The 18,566-nt window shown below is 35.6% G+C and overlaps 1 long non-coding RNA gene across 1 annotated transcript in view; it reads left to right on the plus strand.

Moving 5' to 3' along the window:
* The first annotated feature begins 13,953 nt into the window (after positions 1 to 13,953).
* Positions 13,954 to 18,566, plus strand: part of LOC112478699 — a 38,148-nt gene continuing 33,535 nt past the window's right edge. The window contains exon 1 of the long non-coding RNA XR_003045943.1: positions 13,954 to 14,034. This is a non-coding gene — a long non-coding RNA (uncharacterized LOC112478699). The remainder of the gene's footprint in view (positions 14,035 to 18,566) is intronic.

The raw sequence follows: 18,566 nt of genomic DNA on the forward strand, positions 1-18,566 counted from the left end.
CATTTCCAGTAAGATGAGAACTGAGAACTGACCATTGTGTTGGTAGGCAGAGCTCACTGGTGTCCTCCATGTTTTGGAGGCATGATGAAAACCTTCCTGGAGTGGATTTAAGGGAGAACGGGAGTAGAGGAATTGGAGATAGTAAGTTTAGCAACTCTTGAGAAAATTTAATTTAAAGGATAAGAGAAATGGAGTGGCAGCGAAAGAAGGAAGAGGGATTAAGAACATGACTTTTAAAAATGAGAACAATAGTAACCCATGTGTATGCTAATAAATAAATAAAGATTGATGACATAGGAGAGAGGGGCAAAAGTTGCTGAAACGATGCTCTTGAGCAAAGGGGAGTAGATATGTCTACTGCACAAACAAAAGAACTGATTGGCTTTACCTGGAGTCATGGAGTGCTTATCCCTAGTGACAAGCAGGAAGGCAGAATCGAAGAGTGAGGAGTGGTGATGGGAGTTCCTGCAAATTTGGTGATACTTACGTGCAGGTGTCTATGGAAGTTGGATTTGGCATGAACACCAAATAGAATGAGCTCCAAAGTAATAGATGAATATATAATTACAAATTTGCTGTTAGTTTTTAAAGCTTAACATTAGCAAAAACTGAAACTCCCAATAAAATGTCCAAAAGGCAGATAGCAGGCAAGGCTAATCTGGAAGAAGATAGAGCCTATCTAGAGACTCTTGGCATAGAAGAGTATGCAGGCTTTTTGGACCAATTACCTCTGCAGAGAAGCTGCTCACCATAGGAACATGAGGAGAGTGAAGATTATCCTAAATTATTCCTATGGAAAGATGAATTAAGAATTGAATGGGTATAGATGTATTCCACTATTGCTAGAATATGTTTACATTGCTGTGTTAGTTTCTAAATTAACCTATAGCCAATAGTTACAGTAGTTTATTAACTCAGTCACATGGGCTTCATTTGTATGTGTCACACACAAACTAACAGCAGCCATTCACAAAGGTCAAGGATTTGGGAATCAGAGGGTACATTTAGGAGAACTATATCTTCTAAATTATATCATTTATGTATTTGCCTGAAAACATTTACATTCTGTTCCGCAATAATATTAACTTCCTAATATAGAATAAAAGAACCGTTTTTAGACCCAGAGTGCTGTCCAGAATCCTGATAGACTACTGACAGTTCTGTTGCCTTAGGGATTATCATTTTCCTGGGGGTGGGGGGGGGAGGGGACAAAACTGAACAATGCAGAGATTTGTGCTAATGTGTGTATTTTCCTGATTAATTCAAATTAGTAATAATTGGCCAAGTAGCTGTGAATTATTGGAATTTTTCTAACTTTTTGGACCCACAAAAAATATTTTCTCTTAAATTAGTAGCTGCTATATCATGAAGCTGCCATGTTCTGGAAAGTCAAGTTATTTTGCTGCTACAGTTCTAAACATGTCCAAGGATACTACTTCATCAAATCACAGAATTGTCCAGAGCATTCTTACACTGTAAAAATTTGTACCTGGAAGATTAAAGGAAAGAATTTTAGAGGCCACGTGGTAGCCCATCATCTGTATTGCCCAAAGAAGGGAAAGACTGTGAAATGGAATTGCCACTGGAGCCTTGTCAGCAAGTCTTTTATGAAGAACGCAATTAATTCTTTCTTCTATTCCAGACCTTCTAACGGGATAACAGCTGACAAACTGCCAGGCTTTGTTGGCCAGAATAGAACCAGACATTACTATGTCATAACACTTGGTCCTAAATAGGAGCTTTTATATTCCCTAACGCAGCCTTTGAAGGTTCTGAATTTTTGATGGATTTTCCTTACTTTCCCACCTTGATTACCAGGCTTAAATTGATACACCAATCACATAGAGATATTCAAAACCTTATAGTCTTTTCAAACATATATTTAAAATTCTTATAAACATAATACATGCCATGTCTACAAATAATGTGTAGAAGTGTTTCTAATTAAAAGCATCAGCCCCTTGTCTTGTCTTTTCCTACACATAATTCTGTTTCCTAGAGGCAAAATTTTTTTCTCTTTTAAGTGTGTCCATCTTAAAATTCTTTGCTAGTTAATCTCATATATCTATGTGCTATATATCCTATGTCACTATTTCTTCATTCTCCACAGAGACATTGTTTATTGACTTCCTGATAGATGCAAATTCAGCCAGGTTGCCTTCTCCGCCCTTTTGCCGCCGCCACCGCCACCACCACCTCCACTTTCTGGTTTTGTAATAGCACTATTTTAAGATTTCTATCGGTTATTTGTGTTATCTAATGATTGTAAGCAATATCTCTAGATTCTTCATCTTCCAAACTACATCGTTTATACTTTCACTTAGACATGTCAAGTTTAAAAGCATTTGCATTGGATTCTGTACCCATAATTAATACCTTCCTGATGTATGTATAGGTTGATTTTAAAGTTGAAAATCAATGTAGTCTGGGTTGTGACTTTTTTCCTGGCTGACTTCACTCATGATCCCATTTCATTTTATATTTTGTCTTCTGAAAATTCATTGAAAACTCTTATTTGCTGATGGCCCATCTCTGGTTCTCTTTGCTTTTGTGTTCTTGTAGTTTTATGCCTTCTTTGTTTCTTTACTTTTAATAAGACCTAGAGAAGGAAAGGATAAACAAATGTGCTCAGTCACCCTTTCGCTGGAAGCTCCTTCTGACTTGTATTTTTATTTTCCTGACACATGCAAAAAAGAAAAGTGTTGTGCCAGCAATAATCTAGCTAGACTTTCATATTTCTAGTAATGCACTTTTGGAACTACAGTTTACACATATTGTCTTTTTACATCTGAAGTTTATCATTTCATTATTGCTTTAAATTAAGTAAGAAAAGTGTTCTAATCCAAAACACTCTGAGATAGCAAATTGGAAAGCCAAACACATGCTTTGGAAAATTAATGAAGCATATAAAAACTGACCCTTGATTTTAGTGGTGTTTTTTACTCTGATCTTCTTAAAAATATTGAAAACAAAACTGTTTTCTTTTAAAGTATTGGCATGATATCTTGATTCTTTATTTAGTCTCCCCCAATTCAGTTTATAATATGCCTGGCAAGCAATTGCCCATTTTGATATCTTCATTTGCACTGTAGGATAAGATAATAACATGCCTTCCTCTTGTCTCTGTCTTCTGTAAAGCTTGGTTTATAGTTTTCATAGCTTCTTGGAACAAGTTACTATACAATATAAACATATATTCCTGTTTATTCAGAGTGACAGTTTTGTTATTGCTGTATTGTGAAAATAATTGTGATTCTAAATAAAATACATTCATAAATTAAAACCAAGAGCTCAACTTAACTACAATGTATACACAATCTAAAGTTTCAAGAATTTTGTTTCCCAAAATTCATCTAGCTTGAAATAGTTGCCTACAATCAAGGCAATGTCTGCATGATTCATTTTTTAACTATGTCAGATTTATGTCTTACTGTTTTCTTATTGTCCTAACAGTAAAATCTTTTTGAATATTTCATTACCACTTGTGAGGCTCAGGGCACATCTTGATGTACCAGCAGAGCAGACTGCTTTGTCCTGGATTGAAGATAAAGCTAGCTTCAAAAAAAGAGAGGTAGTGTAGCTTAGTGGTGAAGGGGCCTGGCTTGGAAAACAGGCCCTGGGTGCCAGTACTGGCTCAACCTCTTACTGACTGGGTGATCCTGGACACTTGACTTACTCTTTCTATTTTTTTCTCTTTTTCTTCAGATTAGGTAATTTCTATTATTTTATATTAAAGTTCACTGACCTCTGTAATTTTAAAATATTAAATAAATATTAAAGTGCATCTGTCATCTCTAATCTGCTCATAAGCTGATCCAGTGAAGTGTTATTTTAGATATGTAGTATTCCTTTCTAGAATTCCTATTTGGTACTTTTTTATAGTTTCTATTTCCCGGCTGACATTTATTAAATTTGTTCATTCACCATGAGCATATTTTCTTTTATTGAGCATAGTTATAATACCTGCTTTAAAATACTTGCTCGCTAACTGCAAGTATTGCTAACTGTCCATTGAAGTCATTTTTTCTTGAGTATGGGTCATGTTTTTCTGTTTCTTTATATATCTAAGAGTTTTGGATTGCATCCTGGACTCTACGAATGATCAGCTCTAGAGACTCTGGGATTCTTTTATATTCTTTAGAAGAGTGTTCATTTTTTGGTTTTAACAAGTAACAAATTTGGCTAGAGTCACATTTCCATTTCTGTTGCGCCTTTATTGAGTAACAGCTAAAGTACCTATTTAGCTCTTTTAGCCATAACTGGACTGCTTGGAGTCTGCCCTATGCATGTACAGTGCAGGGTGCAGCCAGAAATTTGGGTAGAGTTTATGCACAGGATTTGGAGTTGTCCCTGTTTTGCTCTCTCTTTTTCAGGATTTATTGCTCACTTAGCAGCTGCTGTGGTCACCTGAACTCTGTTCTCTCATTCTTTATACCAGAAAGACTGTTGGATTCTAGCAGAGTTCCAGATTCCCAGTGCTGAGCCAAACTAAATCTTGCCGTTAGACAAAAGCTGTAAAACTGGAGAACTCACCCAGTGCTGATCACTTCTTTGTGCAAATTCTCCCCCACATCAAGATTCTGCCTCTTTTGGCTTGTTCTCCAGTCTTATCAGGTCGTTGTGTTTTGTATTTTGTCCAGAGTGTAGAGTTGTTATTTGCAGGACGATTGATCCAATGGGAGCTCCTCAGCCATTACTAGAAGAGAGTCCTTGGTTTGTTACGACACATAGAGCTAGAGTAACTCATTTGCTTCTGTCAATGGCATTGTATCTCAACAAGTAAATAGTGTGTTCTATGTGTTCAGTTTATCTCCTTAATAAGTACCGAGTAAATCCTTCAGGATTAGTCTGTTGCTATAGATCTAGGAAGTGTAGCTATGCTAAGATTTAGGGTTGGCTGTTTTAAACATTTACATGTATCCATGCTGGGTCGTAGTATGCTGTAATTTAAGGGTGATGCAAGGTACTTGAACTCACCTTTTAAGGTTTATTTTTAGAGTAATGTAGAATGATGAAAGGAGAAGTTTGTTTTAAATATTCTACATTAGTATGCTGTTCATATGTATCTCTCTATGGGTGTGCTGTCTAAAATGGTAGCCGTACGACATGTGGCTACTTAAATTTAAAATACAGAAAAGTAAAAGTTTAGTTCTTCACTTATATTATCCACATTCCAATTATATAACAGCCACTATGGCTAGAAACTTCCGTATTGAACACAGAAGAGCAGAATATTTTCTATCAGAGACAGTTCTATTGGATTAACATTATTCATCAGAGTGCTGCCCTGTAAAGCAGGCAAGTATATTTACTGGGAATTGTGTTTGTTCAGTTGGTCATCTGAAACCCACAGGTATAGAATCTATTGCCAATTAGAATCCTTCCTTGATGGGCACCGACGTTTACCTTCTTTTGTCACATTGGCTATTTTTCCTTTCAGGTCTGACCAACCTTGCGGATCACTTCGTTCCTGTGAGGTATCTCTGTAGTCTTAAAGACAGTGATGGGTTGAATGGCTTCCATTTATCGGGGACTTAACTGTATTCTAGGCACTTTGCTCAGCATTTTATCTGTATATGTCATTTAATCATAATAACAACTTTTTTGTCATAGATTCTATTAGTCTCTCCATTTTACAGGAGAGGAAAGCCAGGATTTAATTGTGAAAGAATAAGAGAAGTGGAAGAATATTTATTTTTGATATTCCCTGTGGGAAACTTTCCAAATATTAAAACCTGGAGACAACATTGTTTTACTTTCATGAACAGAAGTATAGCACAAAAGAATTACACAGAAATTAGTCACATTTTTTTAGACTCATATAAAACATCTCAGTTATGTTTCATGCCTTAGTCACATAAATTCCTGATCTAGGAGTGTTTGTGGAAAAATATTTATCCTCCTCTTTCTCTTTTACCTCTATCGGATACCAAATTTCTTTTCAAATTCCCAACTTCCCTACCACAGAACATCTAATTTTGACCCACATCTCTCTCCAGGCCTATTTTATATTCTTAACAATACAATTTTTTGTTTCTATTTTTTTCTATTTAAAGATGATTTAAAATTTAATATCTCATAACAAATATGCATTTGCATGTTATAAACTTCTTTATTTTACATGAAAGAATTTCTTGGCTAAATTTATTTACTTTGATTTAGAAAGTTTTATCTTTTTTATTAGCATGTATCGATTTCTTTTCATTGATTGCTCCTCTGCTATTATCCTTTCTTGTAACGTTATGTAAAAAAATGTCTCAATGGTTTTGAACTCTTAAATTTAACATGGGAGTAAATGTTTACTTATCTAAGGTAGTGACCCCTCCAGGAAAGGAAGCATGGAGGCCACAATGCTGAAGCCAGAGCATACAACCACTTTCTTTCCCTGTTTTTAGATCTCACATACTGTGTCCCCATAAAATGTGTCTTTGTGGTGTCGCTAACTCAGACTTCGTCAGCCCTCTTTGGAAACAGAATGAACTGATGTCCTAAAGCTCCTTTAGATCTATATTTAAAATAAAAGGGTAACATCTGTGAAATATATTTTGCTCAGCAAAGGAAAACATGACATTATTGTGATATACCTTTTCTTAGATGTGAATATTAGAAAAATAAAAGAAAAATAAATTAATATCAAAAAGATATTAATAAAGAGTAATTAATAAAATCTCACAAAAGACTAAAATCTGATTACAATTAGAAATACAAGTAGAACAAAAATTTTACAGTGACCTTTGGCCTCAAATAAATGAAGTGAACTTATCCCCATCAAAACGTTCTTTGTTTATGATACAGCCATCACGTAAAAGAAGAAAAATCTGCAGGGAGATCCTGTAGGTTGAAATCACTGAACAATATTTATTTGTATTTAGAGGCAAAAACAGAAGAACCCTCACGATTCCATCATTAACCACAAAAACAATAGTTTTAGAAACATGCAAATTTCCTTCGATATTCAGCTGCAAGGAGCTCTTTGAAAGAATTTTCCAGCCATTCTTATTTTGGAGATGCAGCTGGGTAACTATCCACATGTGGAAGAAACAGGAAGGCCTTGTTTCCTTAACGTTTTCCCACTTGGCTCTTCAAAGAGAGTGTGAAAATATTTTTGTAAAAGGATGGAATTCCCTGGTTTCCTAATTGTTGAAATTAGTTACTCTTCATTAAAGTGTTACATTTCTCTCCGTGGGTGGAGAACCTGTGTTTATGATTGTTCAATTATTTTTTTTTAATTCAAAGAAAATTTTAATGATTATTTGATGAATAAGCACCTTCATATGTAAAATTGTAGTTGATTTTTGTGAGGCTCACAGAAGGTCAATTTATTACCTATTGAAAGAGGCAAGGAAAAAAATACCTTAGAAAATTAGAAGAATAAATCACTGTAGAAATACATTTCTACATCATTAGAAATGAATTTCTAATTAAGGGTGATTTATGATTTACTTCTTTGCATTTTAACTTTTTCAATAATGAATATTTATTATTTGTGTGGTAAAGAAAGAACAAGAAAATGAAGTATTTATCTATTCTGTTTTACCCATGAGACAAGGAAGGTAGGATTTAACAACCTAAAGGACTTTAGCCTGGTCTTTAGAACATCATTCTTTCTAATAAATATATTTCACCATTCTTAGTATTATTAGATCAGTGTTATCCAGAAGAACTTTCTGTGATGATGAAGGCATTCTGTGCATGCTACCCAATACTCTAGCCATACGTGGATACTGGCTACTGACCACTTATAATGTAGCTATTGTGACTGAGGATCTGAATCTTTATTTAATTTTAATTAATTAAAATTGATATAGCTATGTATGACAAGTGGCTTCCATATTAGACTATTCAGACTTGGATATATTCAAAACAAAAATCAGTCACAAACATATAAAAAATAGCACTATTTGTGATTACACAAACCTCTATTTATTTACACATAGTTCTTTCGATGTTTACTTTTTCTATGAATGATTAGCTCTGTCTATAAAATGGAAGTCTATACTTACCAAAAGTAAACTAGAATTTTGCTATAATACTATTAGTTGTAGGAGAAATTAAGAACAAAAATGAGATACTACAAAAATCTTAATAATTTACAAAATTGTTTCAAGCTATTGTCCTTTATTCTAATATTTCAGAAAAGCTCAGGTGTATGTTATAGACATGTCAGACCCTCTACAGCACTAGTAGTAGTGAAAGGAATTAAACTAGGAGTAAGCAAGAAAGAAACTGGTTGAACTCCCAATGGCGGGAACCGAACCTGTGTGAGTACTGAGAAGTGTATAGCAAGATTGACCTTGGTTTTAATGGACGTCGCCATATAAGGAAGTATTTGTAAGTGTAAGCTAGTGTAATTAAAACAACTAGGCATTTGAATTTATGAGTAGGGAGCTTTTAATCATTATTACTATTTCTGGTAGGTGCAGTGGATTTTTGTAATTCATAAGGCAGAGTCAGAGAGAGATAAGAGGTGCACGTTTGGTATTGGCTGAGGGCTTGAAGAGTAGATCAGACTATGAATAGAATTCGTGCTATTCCCAGAGGGCCAGTGGACATCTTTGACACTGGTCAGCAGACTGGTGTTGAGGGGGAGGAGAAGGGCAGTGATAGGAAGAGAAATATCAATTTAAATTGCTTCCTGCCAAGCTATTAATCATTTTTTAAAATTAAGTTTCAAGAAGAGACTGTATGTTTGGATAACCCCCATATCTCCAACATCCACACCTGATGCAGTGCCTTGCACATTGTTGATACTCTACAAATATTCATTCAAGGCATAAATACAAAGGCTTTTTAAAGGAAATTTAATGTTGTAGAGCATGGCTTTATGAATTGATCTGGATGTTGGAGTAGATGACCTACAAGTTCTTCCAGCTCTGAGATGACATGATTTATGTATAAACAGCACTTGATGTTTATCTGGATATGAAGCTAATGTAATGTCTTACAACTCTAAGCATTATTTGCAATAGCCACATAAGTATTGTTTAATCTCTTAAAAAAATTAATGAACATTTTAGCTAACTTTAATAAGGTGTCATGGTTTGGGGATCAAAGTGCATCAATAAATTCTGGCATTATGCAGTTCAATGTTTTACTCTTTATTATTTTTCAAAACTCTCTAAGAAATGAATCAAATATTTCCAGAATCAGTTCAAAAGAAAATTAGTGAGGGAAAGTTGCTTTGGGATACATTTTATCCTCTTTAACACTTCCTTCATCTCTTTATCTACTCTTCTTTCTCAGGAGGCACCCAATGCTCTCGGATTTCCTCGCCTAACTTCTGGACCAACACTTATTTGACAAATCTCTTTTATAGCTCCTATTATCACAGGTTTAAACTTGTTAGCATTGCTTACATGGCCCTCTGGGTTCTGAGCTCCACCAGCCCCTCTGACTTTGCCCTTAGGTAGGGCCATAGTGAGGCACCTTATGTTTTCTGAGTCATTACGTGTCACATCTCTTCCTCTACATGGGTTACAGTCCCTTTTCTGTTCATTGAGAGCCTTTATGATCTCCGTCTATACCAGTATGCCTGACAAATTCCATTTCATCCTGGAAGCACATCTTTTTTCTCTAACCATCCCTTGTTTTCTCGCTCCCATGATAACGTAAATTTCACTGTGCAGTAACAGTAACACTTATCATAGTGTCCTGCAGCTTAAATTTTTCTTCTGGTGTGGGGCTCCAACTGTACTCCCAAGATACAAATAAATTAAGGACAGTGGCCATAACTTATGGAGCTCAGATGGCCACTCCAATGGAAATGTCATAAAGGTAGTGACTGGCTCTGTTTTATTTACTACTATAACCCAAGAGGTTAGAACAGTATCTGGTCCACTGCAGTTGTTAAATGAATGTAACTATACATCCAACATCTTTCATAATAGAGAAACATAATATTTGCTGAATGATTGAATAGTTCAGAAGTTCTAGGTTCAGTCCTGGGTTTACTGGCAATCCATGCTTGACCTTAAGGATTAATCTGGCTGTGAACTTTGCACTGAAATTTGTAAGTGAAAATACTATACCATATGCTTTAGGTCGGCGGTCCCAAACTTTTTGGCACCAGGAACCAGTGTTCCTAGCAAATCCAATGCCTGGTGATCTGAGGTGGAGCTGAGGTGGTGATGCTAGTGCTGGGGAGCGGCTGCAAATATAGATGAAGCTTCACTCACTTGCCTGCTGCTCACCTCTTGCTGTGTGGCCCGCAACCTAACAGGCCACAGATTGGTACTGGTCTGTGGCCTGGAGGTTGGGGACCTATGCTTTAGATAACACTCATAACTGAATCATATATTCTTCAGGACTGGAAGGACCTTTACAAAGGCTACTTCTTACAGCAGCACTGACAATGTGCTAGGCACTGTTGTAAGTATTTTACATATAAAACTCATTTTGATTAAATCATTGTTATGACACTGCAAGGTAGAGATTATTATTATCTCCACTTTACAGATGATGAAACTGAGGCACAGCAAGTCTACATGACTTCCTAAGGTCATAGAGCTAAGGAGTGCAGAGCTGGGAGTCAGCCCAGGCAGTATGGTTCCAAAATTCCTTTTCTTAATTCCCATATTAACTGCTCCTTTATGATGTCTTTAGTCATTTTCTATGTTAGCCACTTCTACCTATGGGGATGCTTTTGGCTGTAAGTAACAGAAAACCCATTTCAAAATTTTTTAAATTGTGTAAAAATTTTATTGGCTCATGTAACCAAAATGATCAGAGATAGGTCAAACACTGGGATAGCTTATGAGGGTTCTGGTTTGTTTCTCTGTGATTCTCACAGAGAATCTGTCTTTCTCAAGATATTAGCCTCATTCTTAACTAGATGAAAGAACTGGTAGAGAGCTGACTTTGGTTGTTCTAAGTGCCATTATGCAGAGGAAGAGACATTGTCTCCAGAAGAGAAAGCTTCTATCACAGAAGCCCCTGCAAATACCTTCTCAGGCCTCAAAGAAAGGTATTGCGTCACATACCATCCAGTACTAATAGCCAGTGATGGGCTTGTGCAGATCATGTATGCCTGAACTCACCTCTAGCTACAATGGTGGAGTCAGCTTTCTTTGAAGCACATGTGTTCCTCATGGGACATGTGAACAAGCAAGCCAAAGGTGGTTGTTACCAAGAGATGGGGGAGTAGATGGTGAGCAGAGAGCTCCAATGCTCACTACATCCCTCATTTTGAGGATGCAGGCCCTCAGAGATATGTCGACATCACGAAGTTGGCTAGAGATTCATTTAGCTTTGACCTATAAACTTCTAAATTGAATTCTAACGACCTCTTCAAGATATCTTTTAAAACTATGTCTTATTGGAACTCTTTAGGGGAAATAGCATTTATCTCTAAATAATTTTTATAAAGTGAAATAATCAAACTACTAAGAAATTGGAAAATTTTAGTTATGAAGGAGAAAACAGTTTTAAAATAGAACTGATAATTATTTAACTCATTTAAGTGTTCTTAGCAATATTTAATAAAAACAGTATAATATATTATAGTACAATCTGCAGTATTACTTACTACTTAGATATTTTTTTTTATTTCACTGTGAGCCCATATGCAACTAAATGCGATTGAAAATTTCTCTGAAAAGTATAAGGATAGAATGTATCACAGAATGTCTGCTAATCAGCCCACTGCAATCTCAGTTCTCTGTTTCACTAAAATGGTATATGCCATGTTTAAAACTGTTCTCAAAGCTAACTCCAATAGGCATGCATTCATCTATTCATTTATTTAATGAGTTCTGTATTTATTGAGGGATAGAGTGGTATGTACTTGTCAATACTTGTTATTAGAATTCTCTGTGAATTCTCAGGATTTGTTTCCTGAGAGGCTTTCTCCTAATTTAATTTTCCTTCCCTGACTGAACCATCTTACATCCTGCCAGCAGAGAAAATTTTATAAAACCCAAATTTCATTATACCCATTTCTGTTTAAATAACTTCAATGGCTTTCTAAGACCTTTAGGAAAATAGTCAATGTCCTTAGAACAGCTTAAAAAAGTTTTCGCAAGATAGTTTGGATCTGACTTATCAGCCATACCATGTGCTACTTTCTCACACTACACCCCTAAACCCATCCTACTGAACTTCTCACTGTGCTTTATAGATTTTTTTGATGCCATGCCTTTGTGCATGCAGGCCTGTTTTTCTGGGACATCTTTCCTAATCTTTCTCACCTACCTAAATTTCACTCATGCTTCAAGAACCAGCTCAAGTATTACTTACTCTTTAACTACTTCTGCAAATTCTTTAGGTAGAGTTACTTAACTTTATTATATTCCCATAAAACTTGATGTGACTCTATTATTACAGTTAATCCATCACATTGTAATTTTTTTACAAATCTTCCTTGTGAAACAAAAGATAATGTCAATTTTTGTAACACTGAGTTATCATAGATCAATTTATCAATGCATTAATCTGACCAAAACACTGACCAGTGGTCATTTTCTCTTAATATTTCTAAAAAATATTTACTGAATACTTTTTCTGGGTCAGGCACTGAATTGGTATTTAGTTCCAAAATATGCCACAGGGACTTTTTTTTTTTTAATCCAGGTGTTTTTTGGACAGTTTGGTGTTTATTTTGGCTTTTTTTATTTCCCATAAAACTTGATGTGACTCTATATTAACAGTTAATCCATCACATTTTAATTTTTTTACAAATCTTCCTTGTGAAACAAAAGATAATGTCAATTTTTGTAACACTGAGTTATCATAGATCAATTTATCAATGCATTAATCTGACCAAAACACTGACCAGTGGTCATTTTCTCTTAATATTTCTAAAAAATATTTACTGAATACTTTTTCTGGGTCAGGCACTGAATTGGTATTTAGTTCCAAAATATGCCACAGGGACTTTTTTTTTTTTAATCCAGGTGTTTTTTGGACAGTTTGGTGTTTATTTTGGCTTTGGTGATCTTCCACGATGTATTGAAGTAAGAACTGCCTTTGCCAGAAGTTAATTGTGTAGCAGTATTTTTCTGATATCCTTCTAACATGCTATTTATGATAATGGCAATTCAATACTAAAATAGTTGGCATTTTCCCCTTTTTCTCCCAGATAAATCTTATGCCTCTCATATTGTTGAATGTAACAAAGTTTTAATTTTTCACATTTCTACCTGCAGATTACTCACTGCAAAATTTCCAGTTAAAAAATAAAGTACTTTTATTTTGAATTAAGATTCTTACTTGGGCTTCAAATTATACCATTTTATAGAAGCTTTAGTGAATTACTTCAAAGTCCTCTGATGACATATAAATCTGAAAAACATATTTCATGAAAGAAAAATTGTGGGCACTTAAGTGATATTTTAAAAAGTTCCTTTGAAGAACAAGCTTTCTGATCACAACTCCTAATTCTTAATATATCAAGACATGCTGCTTTTATTTACAAATATTCTTATTTTAAATATGCACAAAGCATTAAAAGTTTATGTCATTCCCCATTATAAAAAATAATTCATTATGAGTATCAGTGTAAAATTGTTAGGTGACATTTCAGAATTGCTTCAATCATTTTCCAGTATATAATGAAAGTATTCATCTTTCTTCTAATAATTTTAGAAGTAGATTTGAACTTGAACTTCCTTTTCAAATTCAAGCAGTACTTTGTTGGAAATGGTTTTCTTACAAAGAGATTTTGGATTCTTCCTTCTTTACAATTATTGGTTCTTTGCCTGGAGGATGAATATATTCCACCAAAGCAAAAAAAAAAAAAAAATGCTGTCTTTACCAAATAATTATTACATCAAATAAAATTATGACAATGCAAACTATGCTTTTGGAGAAATTGAGATTTTAAAATAATCCAAAGGAGGTTAATACTGAATAGTCATTTCACAAAGATTATACTCCTTTGACCATCAGCAGGGAGTCTAAGCAAGGCAGTATGAATTTTGATGACGTTAGAATTTACTCTTATTTCTCTATAAATAGATTTGGAATACAGTGACTGTGGAGTTTGTGTTTGTGGGACATCTTTCCTACTCTTCATCCTGAATGTTAGAAGACTGGGATGTAAGTAAGCTTTTAAAGTCTCTCTCTTCCCGCCTCCCCCCACCCATTCTCTGCTAAACCTTGAGGAATGTAGTCTTGAAGCATTAAGGAAATGAAAAACAGAGTGTTATAGGAATGATTGTCTTAATCTGTCACTGCCAAGTGTCACAGAGTAAAAGGCTTTAGACTGCATTTGTATTTCTAAGAATTGGATTAAGGATCTCAGCACACACACACACACACACACAGAAAGAGTTAGCTATGTGAGGTGATGGATGTGTAACTTATCTTGATCCTGGTAATCAGTTCACAATGTATATGTATATCAAATCATCACATTGTGCGCATACATACTATTATGTTTGCCAATTTTTCCTCAATAAAGCTGGAAAAAATAAATAAAAGATATTTAAGATAAAAAAAAAAAGGTCCTTCCAGGAAGATAGAAAAAAAATAACATTTCTTCAGCCAGCTTAATCACAGACCATCTCAGCCCACTAAAAGTACTAGGTCTGCTGTCCTGATGCGAAGACAGTTTGGCACACCATGCAGATTGAAGTTTATGCTTCCAGCCTTATTCAGACTCAGGATAAAGGCACATTTGGGACAATCCCAGACAGTTTCATTGCAGAGACAAGAAATATGTGACAAGATGACAAAGGAAGTATTAATTCGTTGGCGAGATAAAGATTCAGATGCTATATAATGTTAGCTTTCTTGTTTTCCCTGTCGAACTGTCACATTTTCCCTACTGGGCATTGAGAAAGGGAAGCTCCGCCTGCTCAGGGAAGGAAGAGCCCATGGATGGGAACATAGAGCTTCTACAGTCTGTATTCTAAGCCATATTTTAAGCTTTTATAGTCAAGAGACATCTTGGTTTATGACTAAAAAGATTTGAGGTAGGTCCACAAGCAAGGAGAATAGGTGTGTCTTCTGCTGTTGATACCAGATAAGAAAACATCACTGGAGGTGAAGAGTTTTAAAAATAATAAGTTAGAAGTATTGTAGGGACCATACGTTCTGCTTCTTCTCCATATTAGGAGTCTGATGTGTATGGGATGTGGGGAGGGGTGGCATGGAGAGGACATGATACAATTAACTTTAAGTAGGAATATGAGGTTAAGTGGTCTCATGCCCCACTTTTCAACTGAAATCTTAGATAGTGGCAGCCTCATAAATATGCCACAATCTACTAGGGCACTCTCCTTGGAACAGTAAAATGATATATTGAAAGAAGTGGCAGGTTAACCAAAACATTTGGGGACTAGAAAAGTAGTAAACAGATGTGTTTACCCACAATGAATACAAGGGACTGGCAGTGCTAAAATGCCAGGTGACTCAGGCATTGTCATTTATCTTCTGAGTATACCATATGCTCCATACATGCTGTCCAATTCCACATGAATCAAGTTACATCATTAGAAAAAAATCTCATCATAGGATGGAGAGAAAGGGAGACTGAGAGACAGAGTCCCTGTTCTTACTGTTAAATAGTTAGGCAGGCATGAGTGACAGGAGTTAAGTAACCACAGAAACTTCCCTTGAAGACCTTCCTTAAGGACCTCCCAGGAACATCTTCCTTTTAGGGTTATAAATTACCTCAAATCCTAAGGCCATAAAAGCTGCTGGCTAAACCAGCCACAAATGCATGTGCAGAAAGTACTACCTTACCCTGTTCACAACCTCAGCCTCATTATACCATCATCGTAATATCATGACTATGCCCGGAAGTTCATGAATCTAATTATAACATACTGAATTCTCAGTAAGCACGTGTATAGTAGGCAAAGTTTTGAATAGCAGTCAACTGTGAGTCAAGGTAACCTCACATACAGATTATCTAGGACCTCCCATCACGGCCCAAATATAAACAGTCCTTCCCACTTCTACATTGTTACAGCTCCTTTCTCTGAAAACCCTTTCCTCCCTTGGAGTGTACTCTATCTCTTTTATTTCTTTTAACTTTTTATCTTCCAAATTTCACAGGGCTGCAGGCTTCCTTAGCACGACCCCTCTCCTTCTAAAATATACCTTCAGTAAATCTTACTTTTTCTAAATCTCATCGATCTGTAATTCTTTGTGGAATTGGTAGGGAAGAACTGAGGACCTCCCCAACCCTCTGGCATGCCACTGGGGTGATGCCAGATTTCACATCACCCAAGTAGTAACATTACCACTACTATAGGAGGCAGTTCTCTAACTACCATGCACCTTCTTGACTCTAGGAATATTGATTAGGAATAAAACAGGAGCACCTTAAAGGTGAATGAATAAAAAATGAGATTGATTAAAAGAAATCACTGGATTGGACTGAGAAAATTAAAGTTGACTGTATTGAGACTTTTTGATATGTAGATATGAGAGTTCATGATGGATAATAAATTTGTTAAGAAAATAGTTATATTTTTACAATACCAAGAATTTTGTGTACCACTGTGTCTGAAAAATGTACATACACATAGAAGGATAAGATGAACAAGCAGAGAACAAGATGGCAGGTTGTGTGTGTGTGTGTGTGTGTGTTCAGAATAGTTGACTCTGGAAAGCAAGGTTTTGTGAAATTCATGTCAAGAATGTTGTTAGGATCAGATTAAATTCAGGCATTTTGAGGTGCATATTTATAAAACTGTATTTGGCATAGCTGAGCCAGTTATCTCTTTCCCATGTTCCTGTTGAAATATGAGAGGTTTTTTTTTTAAGTTATGTTTTTCCCACCTATGAAGGGTAGTGAGCATATATGTGTTAGCACTGATGAGAGAGAGAGAGGCAGAGGGAAAGGTAGAGGCAGGGGCAGAGGCTGGGACATGGGCAGGGGCAGGAGCGGAGTAGGGGCAGAGATCAGGGAAGGCAGAGACATCCTGGGAGCAGCAGGAAGCCTCCAAACTCAGAGGATGTCCCGCTAGCTTCTGTGCTCTGCTCTATAGCATAGGCCACTCTTCCATAATCATCATCTGTAAAATCCTGTAATGAATGCGTGAAACCACAAAGAAGCAAAAAGGGAATTCTCAAACACACCAAGAATCACCAGACATTTGAGAAAAATCAAACTGAGGAAATAGAACTAATGGAGAAAACAGAAAACTTAAAAATATTACCCTCCTCAAAGACATTGAAGAGATAGCATATCAGTAAATCAAGAACAGAGGTTTCAAGAAATTAACAAGAGTTCAAAAAAATAAATAAAATATAATATGAGAATTGAAATATGTATCAGTCAATGGCTAGCAAAAGAAAATGTGCCAATATTAATATCAGGTAAAAATGTAATCTAAGGAGTACATAAATTTAGGATCACTTTCCATTTTATCCTTGTTCTAAATTAATTCTTCACACAATATTTTTCACCATGGGATAGAATCTGTCTTGTTCATTATAGTATTTTAGATAATTACCTTACACTTGATAAGTATAGTAACTATTTCTTTAGCTGAATTGAATTGAATCTAAATTGCATGGTCTCTTTTTTTCAGTGAAGTAGACTGAAGGGGCATATAACTTAGTTGTGTGTGTGGGCGTGTGTGTGTGTGTGAGAGAGAGAGAGAGAGAGAGAGAGACAGAGAGAGAGAAAGAGAGAGAGAGAGAGAGAAAAAGAAAGAGACAGAGACAGAGACAGAGAGAGACAGAGAGAGACAGAGAGAGAGATTGAGAGAGAGAGAGAGAGACAGGAATAAATATTAGTGAAAATTTCAAACTCTTTGGTAGCAATTTCATGTATATAGTGATGCCATTTTTCCAATTCTACGCCCCGTTCATATTTATTCACTTTCTAACAGTGTCAGTTATCTCCTGAAATGCTATTCTAAATTTCTCTTTATAATTACACTCCTGAGGTCACATAACTCACAGTTACAATGGGTCCATTAAGGCTGTGGTGACATTGGTTTTAAGTTCAGCTAGAAAAAAAATCTTTAAATTTCAGTGAATGGAATTTCTGAGTCATACATCCTTGTTCTACTTCATGTGCAGATGCATCCTTAGAAGGTGAAAGCCATTCTGAAGAGGCATTTGTGTTTTTGTCAAGGATCTCCAAAACAATTGATTATTTATTTAAAAGGCATTTTTGTCTTTGTGAAGTATTATAATAGATTTATTCCAGGAGCCCTTGATATATTTATCATATAATTTTCTAATGAAGTTTAAAAGTCCTTAAGGAACTATCCAAGATTTAACTTTCTATTTCTTGAGGAGCCAGGTGCTACCAACAAGATTGTGGGAGAATCCCATTGAAGCTTTGCTGTGTAATAACTGTGATGGTATGCTGACTTCTCTTGAAAGCTGAATCTATTTAGTGAGATTATATCATATAAACAAGATATAATGACTAAAAAACACCTCCAGTGGGGACAGGCAATCTTTTCTAATCTGGTGTAGACTTTAAATTCAGAACACCCACATACTGCATCAAAATACATCTAATAGCAGATTTGCAGGCCCCTGCTCTATTGGCATTATTATTAATGATCCAATATACCCCAGAACTTTACAGCATGTTCTCTTTTCCCAAATCTCTGAGACCTTGACATTTCTGTTCATTCAATCTAGATTTATTGAGT

Source organism: Pteropus alecto, unplaced genomic scaffold (assembly GCF_000325575.1).
Source record: "Pteropus alecto unplaced genomic scaffold, ASM32557v1 scaffold22, whole genome shotgun sequence".
In the NCBI taxonomy this organism is placed as follows: domain Eukaryota; kingdom Metazoa; phylum Chordata; class Mammalia; order Chiroptera; family Pteropodidae; genus Pteropus; species Pteropus alecto.